Genomic DNA, 12,079 nt, shown 5'->3' on the forward strand with positions numbered 1-12,079 from the left:
AATATCTTAGGCTTTGCCAGCCATGTGGTCTTGGTCACAGTTATCAACTCTGCCCTTTCAGTGTGAAGACAGCCATAGACTATAAGTAAAGTGAACAAGTACACCTTTTCCAATATGAGTTTTATTTGCAAAAACAAACTATGAGTTAGATTTTATCTGCTGTATTATGCTATCCAGTAGTGTTCGCTAGCATTTTCCAGGATTTTAATATTTGCTATTGGCTGCAATTCTTTGTAGATACTATTAAGCTTACTATTTCCTATTAACAATATTTCCAGATATCATAATAATAAATAGGGAATGTTCGGAAGTATTTTAAGAATAATATTTTGGGGAATTCTGGAGACACTCCTAGACATGTCCATTTCTTATTTCCAAGTCCAAAGGTTAATATTGTTAGAATTTTGAAACTTTGAGAACAGTGGAGCTGCCAAGGCTCATTTGTGCTTCTACTTCCTGATTTAATCAGTGTCCATCTTTTCTCAACTCCATGTGGTACCCCCTCTTTCTACTCTGTGGTGCCCACTGGGTTTATCAGTGTTTAGGGTATGTGACTTGTTTCCCCCCCACTGGGAGATCTGAAATTATGGGAACTGACTGATGACCCTTATGCCTTTCTACAGAATTACTAGTAGATCAGACCTGTCTTTCCCACACATTCAAGGGCCTGGGAAAGATTATTCTTCAAGGATACTCGACATTTATATGCTTGATTGTACCAATATTTTTTCAGAGCCAGAATAAGAAGACATTTGTAGTATCATGCCAATGATTTGTGTTATGGTTTGGTATTGGTATGTTTTATACTTTTCCTGCAATGCTATTTTAATACTTATCTCAAATGGCAGAAGACAGGTGAGCAAAATAAGATCACTACTCTGAGCATTCAGTTACAGTCAGGAAGAATTTAGGCCCAGCAGTGGTGGTGTAGAGGTAGTGCAACTCACCACCGCGCTGGAGGCCACAAGGAAGATTGGAATTGGGTTCCAGGGTCTACCTCTACACGCTGGGCATGTGTGGACATGCCTGTGATTCTGGCAGGCTGGGAGGCTGCGGGATACTTGCGATGTGAGACCTTGTTAAAGGTGCTTATCTTCTTTCTCGCGCTGTCTCTCTTTGTAATGAAAGAAAGAAAGTATTCCTTCCCTCCCGCCCCGGATTTTTTGCCATAGGTTGCATGTGCATGCTGGAGAGACAGGGAGACAGAGAGAGAGGGAAAGTAAGACATTACACCTTCCCAGGGAGATGGCCATGCCACAATCCCTTCTTTTCATTCTTTTTCATTCTTAATCTTCATTCTCCTCTTGGGATTTTTGAGCACACACATACATGTGCCTGGTGTGTTTTTCAAGCTGCCAGGTCCAGGACTTAAACCTTGGAGTCAGCCATGTAGGACCCAGTGCCTTAAGTACCACACCGCCTGCTGGTCCAGAAACTTTTTTTTTTTTTGGAGAGGTTTTTCATTATAGGGCGTGTGTGCTCGCCAGACAGACAGAGAGAGACATAGAGACAGAGAGACATAGAGACAGAAAGTGAGAAATCACCCCCCCCAGGGGGGATGGTCACGCCGCAATCCCTTCTCCTCCATTCTCCTCTCGGGATCTTGGGCATGCACGCACACGCGCCCGGCATGAGTTTTAAGCCACCGGGTCCGGGACACGAACCGCGGTCGACTACGTGGGAGTCCAGCAACATAGCCATTACGCTAACTGCTGGTTCCCTAACTACCATATTCTGTGTCTTAAAGTTTTACCAGTGAATGGTAACCCCACAGCAGGGTACACTGTTTATTTGGATTGTGAGTGGACAGACAGGGAAGGTATGGGATGGTTCTCTAAAGGGCAACCATTTGCAAAATTTGGAAGCCACAATTGCTAGAAGCTAAGGACATAGTTATGACTCAAAGGTTGAGAAAACTTGCCCTAATTTTTTTCCTTGTTGCTTAGTTGCTGTGTTGACTGCCAAGAACTTGTTTGACTTTAAGTTCTTTTTATGGTTGCCATAACTCAGACCCCATTATATGACAGTGACTTGTAAGAAACTATGCGTATTCTTTTAAACTGGATTAAAGAAAATTGTAGTAGTATGTGAAATGCCGAAATTCGAGTTAGAAAATTTTATCAGATTTTCCTTTGCCCCATCCTTTCAGTTACCCTCTCTCCCTCACAGGAATGTACCTTTGAACTTTATGGGTCAGATTTTTACATGGCTCGATTAACTGCCAATAATTAAAATTCCATAGGCAAACAAATTAGTTGGCTAAATATTTTGTGAGAAAAAACTCAGCTTAATGAAAGTTTTGTGACAAATTGCTAGAGTTAATTTTGCAGATATTTATAGCACTGATTTAAATTAGTGGTTATGACCTTTTTTGTTGCTTGCTTTTATTATTATTATTTTTTAGGCCACTCCTTTGTTTTTGAAACCAACTGCTTTCCTCTCCCTTTTGGGTTTGCCAAACTTGCTTGTTGATGTGAAGGGTATTTGGGAGAACATGTACCCTAAATAGGGCTTTTGAAAAATTAAGCATCTGGAATTTATTCAACTCTCTGTCTTCTAAGTTTTACCAACTTGTTTTTTCTTATAGTGCACCACAGTTCTCACTTCAGTCCCTGGGTTATTTGAAAGCCCATGAATTTAAAACAAAATGTTAAATTATATTTCATTTGGAAATTTGGTTTTTATCCAATCATTCTTGAACACCAGCTATATGCCAGGTATCATGAAAGAGGGATGGAGGAGAAGAATAATTTGTGATCCAGTTTTGTTGCTGTCATTAGGATTAAATCAGACAGTACAAGTAATGTGATTAGCACAGTTCCAGAACTGAGGGGTCACTAAATGATAGCTGGAGTTGTTATTTACCTCATTTCATGGAAAAGGAGACAGAAACAGAGGCTGAATAATTTGTGCAGGTCACATTTAGTAGGTTGGAAAACTCACTTCCACTGTTTCCTGAGTCCACGTTCTAACTACTTAATTTTAAATTGGCACTTAATTTTAAATTGGCTTTGAGACAGACTCAGTTCATGGCAGACAGTTACGTTCCAGGTTGAATCATATAGATTATAAATACTAGAGGAGTTAGCATGAGAAAGATCTGGAAAATAGAATAATCCTTTGAGAAGGAATCCCATGCAGGAAATCTGACAGCTTTGGAATGTTGGCAGGGAATTAGAAACACTTTTCTAATTAAAAAATAAATAAATAAATAATAAATAATAAATAAATAAATAGATGAAAGTTAATATCTGAATTTTTTTAAAAAGAGAGTCAGAAAAAAAAAATGCACCAGTGTTTCTTTATCTGAATTTTTCACCAGTACCATATCTGTGACTTTATTTTTTTAAAGCTTTATTTTTTCAAAGCTTATTTCTTCATGAGAGAGAGAGAGGGGGTGAGAGAGAGACATTCCTCACAGGGTCTTTGTACCATAATCAAGCATGGACATCTCTGTACCTGATGCATCAGAGAGGTCCCAGGACATGAACCCAGGATCTTCCCGTATGAGTTCAGTGCTTTTATTACTGCACCATTGCCTGGCCCCAGTACCTGTTTCCATGGTTGCTATTAGGCAAGACAGGTTAGCACCGGCCCCCTCCTAAAATGAAGTGAGCCTTTGGCAGAAGGGAAAGCAACTTGCCAAAATCTGCCAAATTTTTCTGGCCCCAGCATTTTGGAAAAAGCAACATCTCAAGAGTTTGTTCTGAAACTCAAAGGTTTTGTGGGTGCTACTCTCTGACGAATTTGTTTTTAAGGGTGGAATTTTTCTTTTCAACTTTGTTGAATGATTGCTGAAAATGGCAAATTTCTGGTTGACCTCTCTCCAAGGGATATTTTTATGTTTCTTATTTTTAGTATGCTTTTTACATGTCTAGATTTTCTTTTTCAATACATTGTCTTAATTTAAGCTGAAGCAGGGAACAGTTTGATAGTATCTGTAAATCTCCCTTGAATCCAAGGTGGAGGGGAAGATTTTTCTTTTCCACATAATTATTTAGGAATGCTTTATTTTGGGTTTATTTTCTACTTAGATTTATTTACATGAACATTTTCTTGGTAAAATGCCCTTTGAGGTTAAAAAAACGCTCTGTTTTCCAAAAGAAGTTTTTTCAATGTTATTTCACGATTTGAGTGGGAAAGTTTGGTTCTAATAAAAATTTCCTCTTCCTTTGGCAAATGTTGATGTTTTTCAAGTCTTCCTAAAGGAAAAGGGAGCTTGCTTGGCTTTTTGTTTTTTGTTAGTTATCTGGAGTACCCCTTGCCTTCCGCTTCGTGCTCCTTCCCCACCATTGTTTTACGAGACTTTGAACTAGATCTGTGCACTACTGAGAATATTGCTGAAAATGGCCCGAAACCAGATACTTCTTGGTGGGTTCACAAGAAATTCGTTACACTCAGGTACTCTGGATGTCTCCAAGAGGGGCCAGGGGCCTGGGAAGGAAGAGGTTTCATTCTGTTCTTGGTTCTGCGTTTGAAACAGGCACACGTCATAATGAATATACGTGAAGCCATTGCTTTTTTTTTTTTGTTCTTTAGCAATACCCTAGAGTAAGTAGCATATGGGTTTTAAAGAAACTTGGTTCTGAAATTTACCAAGTATAGATCTGACTAGGTTGTATGTCATTTAGAAAAATATTTAAAGACCACTGTAGATCCATGACCTCAGCCCACAACATCTTGTGTTTTCAAACTTTTCCATACTGGCTTCACATGTACATCAGCTGAAGTTTTGCAGCCCACTTGAAGAACTTGTCAAGTGTGACCTTGCTTTGACTAGCACATTCACAACTGCAGAGTTTTCTTCTGCTTAGTTGGATTTCTTTCTTCTTTCCTCCTGCAGCCCCAAGTGCTTGTGAACGTCGCAATTGCCGTAGCAAGAGCTGCTGGAAGACTCGTAATTCTGGGAGACTCCAGGAGCGCCTCTCCCACTCCCTGTCTCCCAGTGAACAGAAGGAGTGAAGCTCTGAAGGAGGCACACTGCTTGAAGGACTGTGGGCAGACGTGCTGGAGCCAGCTTGAAGGTAGCTGAGTCAGCTTATTCAGGAGCTTCGAGAGCAGCCTCGCCAGCGCCAGCAGTACAGCCATTCCAACAAGTCACCTCTTTTAATGTTCTTTGGCATAGACCAGATCTTCAGGGTAAATTCTTTGCCACAAGTGATTATTTTGTTGCTTTTATAGGCATCTAAAATAAGAAAGTTAGGACCAGCACAATAGTTCTTAGTTTTTGCAGTGCTTTGATGGTAGGCTTTTATTTGGGTGTACTGTTCTTAATCTTTACCTTGGGACAAGTTGTTCAAATATGACCAACATTTCCCTAAAAAATACTTTTGCCATTCTTTTCACCTCATAGGGCCAGTATGTATATTTTTTCCTTTTATTTATTTATTATGGGTGGTTACCCTTGAATGGTCTTACCACAGCATGATGCTCCTCATCCTCTAAGCCTTACAAAGGAAAAATTAAAAGGAATAAGTTGAAAAGGATCATGGGCATGTCCATAGGTGTGTTCCACATGTTCAGGTTGACCCAAGATCCAAACTTAGGTCCTTTCCCATATAGCTCTAGCATCCTGGCGTGATACCTTCCACCAGCACTATTATAAGACTACACCTATCTTTTCCTTTTAAATAGATGTTAATTTTTAGAACAGTTTTAGATTCACAGTAAAACGGAGCCTAAAGTACTGAGAATTTCCCAATCCCCCTCCCCAACACACACACCTCCCAACCTCTCCTACTATCAATAGCCCACACCAGTGTAGTACATTTATTATGATCAGAATTGTGGTGTCCATGTGACGTGCAACTTCGCTTGAGGAGTACATTACTGCTGTATCATGGAGCCGGCCCAAAAGCTTCCTTTTGATGATTTAATTTCATGTAGTGCAGAACAGTGTAAGTATAGATATGTAAAGGACAGACATAAAGTTCTTACTCCCTTCTCTTTTTCACCTTTGGCTAATAGCTTGGAAAACATACTTTCTGACACGTAAACATCTTTATACACAGACATTTTTATACACAAACAATGTACATATTATTTATGTTTTTTGTTATTGTTGTTGCTATAGGATGTGTGCACTGGCCAGAGAGAGGGAGAGAGAGAAAGTGAGAAATCACCTGCCCCCCAGGAGTCGGCCATGCCACGGTGCCTTTTCCTCCAGGCTCCTCTTGGGAGTTTGGGCATGCATGCACAGGTGCCCTATGTGATTGTCAACCCTCCAGGTCCAGTACTTAAACCGCATGGTCGGCCATGTGGCATCCAGTGCTTTAACCTCTGTGCCACCTTAAAATTGGTGGAGCATTTCACATTTTGCTTTACAACTTTCTTTTTCTCTACACTTGATATATTAAGGACATTTTCACTTTTAAGCAGAATTTAATCCTTGTCTAAATAATGCCTGCATGTGTTCTTATGTGGCTGTAACATAGTAACGAGTCCCCAAGTGAGAGGTTAGCCTGTAATTTAGAGGGGGTCATGTAATGGCCTTCCACATAGGGGATAAAATCCAAAGCCACGGTTGTTGACATTGGACTTCCTGTCATTGAGGATGTGAGTACTTATTTTCCAAGGCAGATGATGCTCTGCTTTGGACTTTGCTGAGGTGTCAGTTATGTCAAGTTTTCATTTTCTGGAGGCTGTGTGAATATATTACTGTAGTTGTTAGTTCTGGCTACTATTCTTTGACTATTTGGAGCTACTTTCGTGCCCATTTATGGTGGTGTGAAGTCAAATTAGTTTTAAGAAGTAATGAATAACAGATGGCATTAAGAGGCTGACTGTATTTGTGTGTGTGTATAGATATATACATGGATGTATATATGTACATGTGTGGGGTTTATATGTATACATATTTATTTGAAGCAGGAGGAAGAGTTTATGGGTGTTGTTAATTGCTAACCCTATGATTCTTGGTTATGAAATGGTTAACATTTTTCAGCTTAGTAGTTTTCCTAATGTGTTTAACAGTAAGAATCACCAAAGAAGTTTTCAGGTATCTGGTAATAGGGATTTTTTTTTTGATATTGCATAAAGCATTTAGTTTTAGGAAGGTAATGTAATTAATGTATATAAGATTAAAAAGGTGTAAGAGTATGGGGTGAAATAAATTACTCTCTTCCCTCTGTCTCCCAAGTGCCCTTTTACCCTTCTAGAAGCAAACACTGTTAACAATTTTTGTGTATTCTTTTTTTAAAGAATTATTTGTTTAATTTTGTCTGTCATTATTATTTTTTAATTTGACCAGAGAAAGACACAGAGAGAGAGAGGGAAAGAGAAAGGGAAAGTGAGAAAGCAAGCTGTCATGTCAAGTCTGGGACTTGAACCTGTAGTTGGCCATAAGGGAATCTAGTACCCCAACCCCTCCGCCATCTGTTGGCCCCAACTTCTTGTGTTTTTTTTTTTTTTTTTTTTTTTTTGAGAGATTTTCACTGTAGGGCGCGTGCGCTCGCCAGACAGACAGAGAGAGACATAGAGACAGAAAGCGAGAAATCACCCCCCAGGGAGGATGGTCACGCCGCAATCCCTTCTCCTCATTCTCCTCTCGGGATCTTGGGCACGCACGCACACGAGTGGGGTTGTGTATTGTTTCAGAGCATATATAATATACAAGCACATAACTTATAGATTATTACAATTTTTCCTTTTTTAAACACAAATGGTAAACATATATAAGGTTTCACACCTTTGCTCATTAAAATGATATTTCTTGGAAGATCTTCCATATTAGTGCTGTGTTTTTTTTTTAGTGGATTCTGATGTTCTGCTATAGAGATGTGGTGTAATCAGTTTAACCAGTCCTGTATTGATGGGCATGTAGATCATTTCCAGTATTTATTATCATGAACAAGGCTGTAGGGAATAACCTTGTACATGCGTCATTTCCAAGGTGCAACTGTGTCTCTAGGATCCATTTCTAATAGAAATGTTGGGTCAAAGGGTATGCACATTTTAATTTTGGTAGAAATTAACTGCCAACTTGCTCTGTTCATTGAGCTTGAAAAGTTTTAGATTTCACCAGCAGTGGATGAGAATGCTGTGCCCTCATGCCCTTACAGAGCATGGCATAATAGGTAAACTAATAGGTTTTTTTCTTTGCCAAATTGACAGATTAAAAAAAATGGCAGTTTAATGTACCTTTAATTTGCATTTTTCTTTTTATTGACATGGAACATCTTTTTATAATTTAAAAGCCATTTGTATTTCCAATTCTGTTTCCTCTGTGCTGTGTTCTTTGTGTATTTTTCTATTGAGTATTATATTTTAAATTATATATTAGTTTTTATGAGTGGGATAGATAGACAGGAATCCCCAACAGGGTCTCCATGCCATGATCTGTCCCCAGTCTCAGCTCCTGAATCATGGGCACACACTGATGCACCTGTGCTCTCAGGGAGGTCTCTGTAAGGAACCCAGGAACTTTTCCCTGTGAGTGCAGTTGTATGACCACTGAGCCACCGTTTGGCCTCTTACTGGGTTATTGAATTTTTATTAGCAAAACAATGACTTTTTATCAATGTACTGATTTTTATGATTACCTTATAGCCATCCTATTCTCCTTGTGATATATGCTATTTATATTTTTCCCAAGTTGGTCATTTACATAAAAATAATTATTTTGCTGTGCTTATTAGTAAACATTTTATACCATATTTAAAGACCTTTTCCAGCTCTAAATTAAAAAAAACTTATCTCCTTGTTTGTTTCTTCTAGTATCTTTTCTTCTTCTTCTTCATTTTTTTTTTTTTAAAGGTTTTTGCCATAGGATGAGTACGCTCGCTGGAGAGAGAGAGAAAGAGAAGGAAAGTGAGAAAACACCCCTGTAAGGGACGGCCATGTTGCAGTCCCTTCTCCTCCATTCTCCCCTTGGGACTCTGGGCACACATGCACATGCATCTGACATGAGTTACAAGCCGCTACTAGGTCCAGGACTCAAACCACAGTCAGCCATGTGAAAGTCCAGTGCCCTAGCCACCACACCACCTGCTGGTGCCTCATGTGGTTCTCTTATGTTAATTTTTTTAAGGAATTATTTCATTTTATTTATTATTATTTTAAAATTTGCTATGGGGCACATGTATGTACCAGAGAAAGACAGAGAGACAGAGAGATAGAGAGAGAAAGTGAGAAAGCAAGCCACCAGGTCCGGGACTTGAACCACAGTTGGCCATGTAGGATTTCAGCACCTTAACTAAAATGCCACGTGCCAGCACTCATGTGGTTCTTTTTATAGACTTAAATCTCTGATCCAACTGGAATGTTAGGCATGAATCTAACTTAGTTTCTTTTTTGGGTTCCCTATTAATTGGGGTAAAGCTGAATTGCTATATCCAAGGGACCTAAATATGTTCTGGTTTGAAGAACATATATATTTATTTCTTCTTCACTGCATAGCTCCAGTGTAAGCAAAACAGGTCAGCAGAACTGTCCATATCCATCGGTCCTGCAGAGACTCAGGCTCGTCTGTCCTTTTGCACCAGTAATTGTTACTGTGGTTATCTGCATGGTCATAGCTGGGTTCTTGCCGTATCTGGGTCCACTCAATGGGAAGGGCAAAGGAAGAAGTCCAGATAAGTGATTAGAAGTTGCAGGCTTCACTGCAGCTTATGTTGGCATGAAATTAGTCTTCTGGGCACATCTAGCCACTAGCCACAAAGGGAGGCTGGGAAATGAAATCTCTGCTGGTCACCTTTTTCCCAGGAAAAGAGAAAAATATTTAATTATTTTTTGTTTTAGTTTTTTTGATTGACACATGATCATTTTACATATTTATGGGGTATGTTGTGATATTTAAGTATATGGAGATATTGTATAATGATCAAATCAAGGTAATTATCATGCCTTTCCTTCACCTTAAACACTTGTATTTTTTTGTAATGAGAACATTCAGAATTCTCCCTCCTAGGAGTTTTGAAATGTAGAGGAAGGAGTTTTAGTGGAAAATCAGTTTTTTTACATTGGCCAGTCATTCCAGTTTTACTGTATAGTTCTAACTTTTCTCTTTCATGTTCTTCTGTAGTATAAACTTCCTTATATTAGGTCGTCGGGAGAGTTATGACGTGCTTTTCTATGCAAAAGGGTCATGACATTTCTGACAACCAATACATTTTGGTCTGTTTTGGGGAGAGTCTTTTAAGTTTCACTGATCTACCTGCCTCTGTAAGTACCCAAGTCACACTATTCTCACTCGCGAACTAAATCTAAATATATGGGGCCAGCAGGGGTTATGGTGGTTGTGGCACTGGACTCCCAAATGGCCAACCGTAGTTTAAGTCCCAGATCTGGAGGCTTGCTTTCTCACTTTCCTACTTTCTCTCTGTCTCTCTCTGGTAAGCACATGTACCATGTAGCAAATTAAGTAATATGAATGATAAATAAACCGAAATGAGTCTTAAAAAAGAAATAATAGTAGAGGTTTTAAGTCCTGTTTTGCAAAATCTTTGTACGTGTGTGTGTGTATGTACAGTTTTTTTTTTTTTTTTAAAGAATATCAACTTTATTATAATCATACAGTCACTACCTTCTCCCTGCGGGAAGATAACCTGTTAGTATTATTATTAGAATTTTGTTAAATGTAGATAAACTTTGTTAGGGTTCACGTTTTTATTGATGTTAGTTTTTTAAATTTTTATTTATTTTTAATATTTTGATGATAGTGTTCCCCTGTTCCTTTGGGAAACAGTGAGTTGAACTTGGTCTTTCCATATCCTTTGACCCTTGAAACTTATTTAATTGTAGTAGGTTGGAGAAAGTACCAACTTATACGATGTCATGTTAATCTCATTTTAATATTTGATTGGAGAGGGAAAGGTACCCCCTACAGGATCTTACCTTGCCCCAACCGTGCTTACTAGCTTTTCAGCCAGTCTGGATGGGGCGTGTGCCTGGCATTGCCAGGTTCACTGAGGAGCCAAACCTGGGCCTTCCTACATGGCTCCCATATTATGCAGGGACAGCCTACCCCCTGTGCCACTGCAGTTGGGTCTTAATATTTTATTTCTGATTATATCTAGGAAATTAGTGCTTTTATTAAAAATAATCTTGGAATTTGAAAAAACAATGTTCCTCAGTTTTAAGATAAGGGGGAGTTGATATTTCACAAGTTTATGATATAAACTTATGTAACACCTCTCCTAGGCAATTTTTTTACATATATGTGATGCATGAAGTTTGTTACTTCCTCAGAGTGTGTGTGTCTGTGTGCATGTGTCTGTGCACTTGTGCACTCATGTGCGTCTGTTTACTGACATATATTCAGTTTTTGTCTCTTCATTTTTTTTTCTTTAATTAATTGCCAGAAGGTACAATTGCTTCCTAGAGAGAGAGGAGAGATGGGGGAGAGAAGAGGAGGAGAAAGCACCCTTAAATGGGCATGGTAACACCATAATCCCTTCTCCATCCTATTAGGACCTTGGGCACATATACATACCTAGCATGTTTCTCAAGCCATCAGGGTGGGACGAACTGTGTTCAGCCATGTGGGATCCGGCTCCCTTAACCACAGGCCAACCCTTCTTTTTACTTTTCTAATTGTAAAATAAAACACAATTTACACATTCATCAGGCATAATTTAGTTAACTATATAAGGCAAATATTTTTTGTGACCACCATGCAGGTCAAGAAATGGTTTATTGGGAACCAGCAGTTAGCGTAATGGTTATGTCGCTGGACTCCCACGTAGTCGACTGCGGTTCGTGTCCCGGACCCAGTGGCTTAAAACTCATGCCGGGTGCGTGTGTGTGTGTGCCCAAGATCCTAAGAGGAGAATGGAGGAGAAGGGATTGCGGTGTGACCATCCCCTCTGGGGGGTGATTTCTCGCTTTCTGTCTCTATGTCTCTCTCTGTCTTTCGGGTGAGCACACGTGCCCTATAGCAAAAATCTCTCCAAAAAAAAAAAAAAAAAAGAAATGGTTTATTATGTAATGTATACATATAGTAGTGCATCTTTTTTTTTTTTTTAATGGCATTATCACCTAAGTGTTTATGCCTAGTACTACAATTTAATCTTGCATATCTTGTGTGTCTTAAATGTCTCTTAAACCTCAGGTTTTCTCTCTTCTCCCTTATTTTCCCTAC

At 39.1% G+C, this 12,079-nt stretch overlaps 1 protein-coding gene across 2 annotated transcripts in view; it reads left to right on the forward strand.

Annotated features, from left to right (window-relative positions):
- The first annotated feature begins 4,847 nt into the window (after positions 1–4,847).
- ACVR1 (activin A receptor type 1) overlaps positions 4,848–12,079 on the forward strand; it is an 84,109-nt gene continuing 76,877 nt past the window's right edge. The window contains exon 1 of one of the 2 annotated variants that reach the window (XM_006166250.1): positions 4,848–5,139. The gene's annotated coding sequence lies outside the window, so the exon portion shown is untranslated. The remainder of the gene's footprint in view (positions 5,140–12,079) is intronic. The other variant, XM_006166251.1, reaches the window with a different exon arrangement.

This window comes from Tupaia chinensis, unplaced genomic scaffold, assembly GCF_000334495.1.
Source record: "Tupaia chinensis unplaced genomic scaffold, TupChi_1.0 Scaffold144202_1, whole genome shotgun sequence".
NCBI lineage: Eukaryota > Metazoa > Chordata > Mammalia > Scandentia > Tupaiidae > Tupaia > Tupaia belangeri.